General features: G+C 36.4%; 1 pseudogene; it reads right to left on the minus strand.

Annotated features, from left to right (window-relative positions):
* Window positions 1-1,569: 1,569 nt before the first annotated feature.
* LOC111169229 (olfactory receptor OR51C1-like) lies at window positions 1,570-4,086 on the minus strand (annotated as a pseudogene).
* Between the last annotated feature and the right edge of the window lie 1,286 nt (window positions 4,087-5,372).

Genomic DNA, 5,372 nt, shown 5'->3' on the forward strand with positions numbered 1-5,372 from the left:
AATGAAATGATGCTCAACATGTCTAATCATCAGGGAAATTCAAATAAAAACCACAATGAGATATCACCTCAAACTTGTCAAAATGACTATTATCAAAAAGACAACAAATAACAAGTGTTGGAGAGGATGTGGAAAAAAGGAACCCTCATGCAGTGTTGTTGGAATGTGAATCAGTGCAGCCACTATGGAAAAAAAATATAGAGATTAATTTTTTAAAATTAAAAATAGAACTACCATATGATCTAGCAATTCCACACCTGGTTATTTATCCAAAGAAAACAAAACACTAATTTGAAAAGATACATGTACTCCTATATTCATTGCAGCATTATTAATAATAGCCAAGATGTGGAAGCAACTTAAATGCCCATCAATGTTTGAGGGAATAAAGATGTAATGTATATAAATGAACATTATTCAGCCATAAAAAAGAATAGAATCTTGCCATTTGCCACACACGGATGGACCCAGAGAATATTATGCTAAGTAAAATAAGTCAGCTAGAGAAAGACAAATACAGTATGATTTCATTTACATGTGGATCTAAGAAACAAAGCAAATGAACAAACATAATGAAACAGAAACAGACACAGAGAACAAACAGGTGGTTGCCAGAGGAAGGCTGTTTGAGGGGAGGAGAGAAATAGATGAGGGAGATTTCAGGTATAAAATAAATGAGTCACGTCTGTGATATATACAGAGCATGGAATATAGTCAATAATTATGTAATATCTTTGTATGGTAACAGATGGTAAGTAGACTTATCATAGTAATTACTTTGAAATCTATGGAAATATCAAATTACTATGCTGTGTAACAGGAACTAACATAGTGTTATAGGTCAATTCTACTTCAAAAACACTCTCATAGGAAAAGAAATCATATTTGTGGTTACCAGATGTGGGGATGGGGAGAGGAGGAATTGGATGAAGGTAGTCAAAAGTATAAACTTCTAGTTATAAGATAAATAAGTACTCGGGATGTAATATACATCATGATAAATATGTTATCTATGAAGGTTGTTAAGAGTAAATTCTGAGTTCTCATCCCAAGGGAGACATTTTTTTTCTATTTCTTTAATGCTGTATCTATATGAGATGATGTTCACTAAACTTATTGTGGTAATCCTTTCATGATGTATGTGATTATTGTGATGTAACCATTAAACTTACACAGTGCTGTGTGTCAACTACCTCCCAGTAAAACTGGGAGAAAAATAAAATAGTTTCAAATCAGTCAGGGAAGAGAGACCTGACTACCTATAACAAAAAGGAGTCTTAATGGTACCTGGAAGAAGGGGAAAAAAGCAATACCAGCAAAAAATAATAAAATAAAAATATATTTTTAAAATTTCAAATATAAATGAAAGCAGGTGGATATTTCAGTAGGAGAGAGCAAAATGATTGAAGACTATGGACAAGGGTTAGGGTTATTCATGGTGTTATTCAGAAGTGAAAACCTCTTATAAGAATGTTACTCTAATATGCGTGATGACCTCTAGGTAGCTTGTGAAAATGCAAATTCTCGTGCTCCATCAGAAGAGTGCCTAAGTAGTTCTGGGGTGGAGTTGAGGAATCTGCACTTTATAAAAGAATTTCAAGTGGTTTTGATGCTCTGGTGCTGGACCACACTGAGAACAGTGAAGGATGCAAAAGGAAAGTGGATGTCATATTATAAATGTATCCAGTGGGTAGTATGAAGACAGATTGTGAGGACCCATGGGAGTGAAGAGCCTATGGGAGATGAAGAACAAACAAGTTGTGTTTTTAGGTAGTTGTTAAGCGGATATTATTCTCTTATCTGAAGTTAAAACACAGCAACAACAGAAACCTCATTACTGAGCATTTTTAAAGTACAGGAAAGTAAAAAAAAAGTATAAATAAACCAATATTCACCCATCAAAAGATAAGTAATTTTGACATTTGGAACATGTCTTTCCATACCTTTATAACAAATGTTTTATGTGCATGTACATGTACACTTGTGTGTATATTCACATGAAATATACACACAACAATAAGTACACTGTATAGTAATCTATCTTTTCTCTTAATGTATCATATATATCTATATCAATATTTATCTTGTTGCATGACAGTTCACATTTTATTTTACCAATACTCTGAAGTAAATGTTTAAGTAGTTTCTAAATTATCATTGCAATATATAATGATGTGTTGAATATCACAACACATTACTGCATTCTTGCCCACTTTCCCCCATTAGACACATATTTAGAAGATGAATCACCAGACATTAGATACTTAAAATATCAATACATTTACCAAAAGCTCTGAAGAACTCTTTTAAGAATTAGAAAAGTATCCTTTTAATTCACATTTCTTCTTGTTTATTGTACTTATTCATGATCCTCAGCCATGAATAATCTATTTGGGAGAATAATAATCATTACCAATAACTAAGAATTACTAAAACCTAGACTTTTCTACTGATCTAAATTATATCAGACACGTCTTGATAGTTACATACCCTAGAGGTGGTGAGACTTTTTGGACCCCAATTTATGACTTAATTTGTCCATTTTGCAGACATATTTTAACCATGGTCCTATTCTGTGCCAGGTGCAGTATAGGGTTACAGATACATAAGACATAATCCCTGTTCTCAAAGAATTCAATCTAGAACTCTGTAAATAGTAAGTTATTGGATTATCAGAAGAATGAAAGCATGTGTAAACATTTATCAGTATACGGCGGTAACTCACATTAGTGAACAATCAAACGTCAGTCAGAGAAGAAAATGTAAAGAAAGAATACACTGAAAAATGTCCTAAATTAGCTTAGAAAGAAATATTTTGAGCATGGCCTTGTAAATTTGCATTGTCTTCACACTATAGATTATGGGATTCATTACAGGAGGGATGAGCAGATAAATATTAGCAATGAGAGTATGCAGAAGGGGAGGGGCATGCTTCCCAAACCTATGCACCAGTGACAAGCTCATCATGGGGATGTAGAAGATGGCAACAGCACTTATGTGTGATACACAGGTACCAAAGGCCTTTTTCCACTCCTCTGGGGAGGCAAGGCTGAGCACGGAAGAGATGATCAGGACATACGAGAGAAGGATCAAGACAGAGTCCAAGGTACCAGTAGAGATGACAATGGCCAGGCCAAATACACTGTTGATCTTGGTGTCTGTGCATGAAAGCTTCATCACATCAGGGTGGAAACAATATGGATGGTGAAAACATGACTTCCACAAAAGGACAGATGCTTAAGGAGCAGGAGTAAAGGCACTACAACAATTGCAAAGCCCACTTTGATGATTCTTGAATTGGTTAAGATTGTGGCATATCTCAGTGGGTTACAGATGGCAGTGTAACGGTCAAAGGCCATTGCCAGGGGTAACAAGGACTCCATTAATGTGAAACCATGGATAAAGAACATATGGCCAATGCAGACATCAAAGCTGATTTCTCGAGCAATGAACCAGAAAATACCCACCATGGTGACCAACGTGGAAAGGCACAGTCCTAGGTCCATGAAGGACAAGCATGGAGAGGAAATAGTACATGGGCTCATGGAAGCTCGACTCAGTGATGATGACAAACAAGATCATGCCATTCCCTGAGATGACAATGGCAAAGAGACAACAGAATGGAGGATGGAGATCCAGGCATGGTATGTTTCAAAACGAGGGATGCCAGTAAGGAAGAAGACTGCAGAGTGGAAAATGCTCTGGTTGAAGGATGGCATGATGAGTGAAGGAAGCAGATTTCCCTGGGGAAAAGGAATATGTCCTGCAAAAACAGGGCCCACTTGTTATCTCTAGGCTTCAGTATATATCCATATACACATATAAAAAAGATTAGATTAGATAATGGTAAGATATTTTCCACTTCTATGATTCTATGGTCATGGGCAGATAGGGCATTTCTATACAAATCTAGGACAACACAAAAGGCAATTCATCCTGCTTCTTCACTTCTCACTTCCCAAGGCAAAAACCCTTAAGAGGCCCATTAAGAGTTAAAAGTCTTTGCATACCCAATGAAAACAGTATAGTTAAGATACTATCAATATTTTACAGAAAGATACTCCTGTTTAAATAAATATGCAAGAACTATTGATAAAAATGAAATACTAGGAAAGAAGCAATGCAATCTGTGCAAAGAGACTACAGTGTGTGACGGTTGGTAAAGCATTTATTCAAGAAATACCTGTGAAGCTGGTATCGTTTAAGGGAATTTCTCCTTGAAGAAGATTTTCAAGGAAAATCTCCTTGAAGAAATAGGGCTTAAGTTAACCTTAATAAGAACAAAATTCATTGCAAACTAACAGATAATAATTGGAGCAGAATGATCTAAGTAAGGTTCTTAATATTCCATCATAACAAAAGGACACTGAAAATGAATTGAGGGGTTTGAGGTGGGGGTGTAGTCCCTCAGAAAGCCTCATTAAGGCTGGATGCATCTCCATTCAGATAGTGAATGGACCATCTTCTGAACCATCTTCTCTGTTTGAGGATATGAGCATACACTCAACCCAGGTCAAGAAATCTCTAGGATCAAAAAAGTTCCTCTATATTGGTTCTTGTCCTAAGTTTTCTGATGCCCTATTTTTATCTGTAGAAAGAATGCTTGGTTTTTATCGTATGTGTGTATCCTCTTTCTCTCATTCATGCATGCATTCTTTCAAGAAATATGTAAATAACTGACAAAATGCCAGTGTGCAATGAACAGAATTAGAATTAGACCTAGTACTCCAAGATGGTCTATACATGACTTGGGGAAAAAAACCTCTGAGGGTAAGTTAATTTGATGAGTTTCATTCCAGCCCCTGAATGAACAGGGAGTAGCTTCAACTTGAGTGGGAATAACTGGTTACAGGACTTGTGATGGAGAGGGTGTTTGAGAAGAAAAGAAAAAAATGTTCAATACAGGTAGCCTCTTAAGGACTTACTAAAAATAAATAAATAAATAATGGCTGGAAAATTTGAATTAAGAGGGAATGCAGAAAAAACTAAACTCCATGGGTTTTGATTCGGCCCTTGGACCTCAGTTGGAAAAGAGGCCTCATTGTTTTCACTTTTGGCTCACAGGAATTAGAATATGTACTAACCTCTGCATTCCCAACAAAGTGACTCCTGCCCTGATAGTAAGGTTTGAGAGTTAAACTGATGCCTGGGTTGAAGTCACAGGAATGGTGAAAAACATCTTACAGTAATAAAATCTAAGGGGAAGGAGGCCTGAAAAAAAGGACCTGGGGAATAGCGGTATTTAGGGAAAAGACAGAGTAGAACCTACTAATGAGACTGCAGAGGCATGGCCACTGAGGTGCAAATGAACCCCAGGCAAAAGCAAGGACCTCATCAGTTTTCCTCAGACATTTGATCTCAGAGCCAGGAGA

This window comes from Delphinapterus leucas, chromosome 7, assembly GCF_059928025.1.
Source record: "Delphinapterus leucas isolate spDelLeu-1000000601 "Yukka" chromosome 7, BTC_Dleu_Yukka2, whole genome shotgun sequence".
Lineage (NCBI taxonomy): Eukaryota > Metazoa > Chordata > Mammalia > Artiodactyla > Monodontidae > Delphinapterus > Delphinapterus leucas.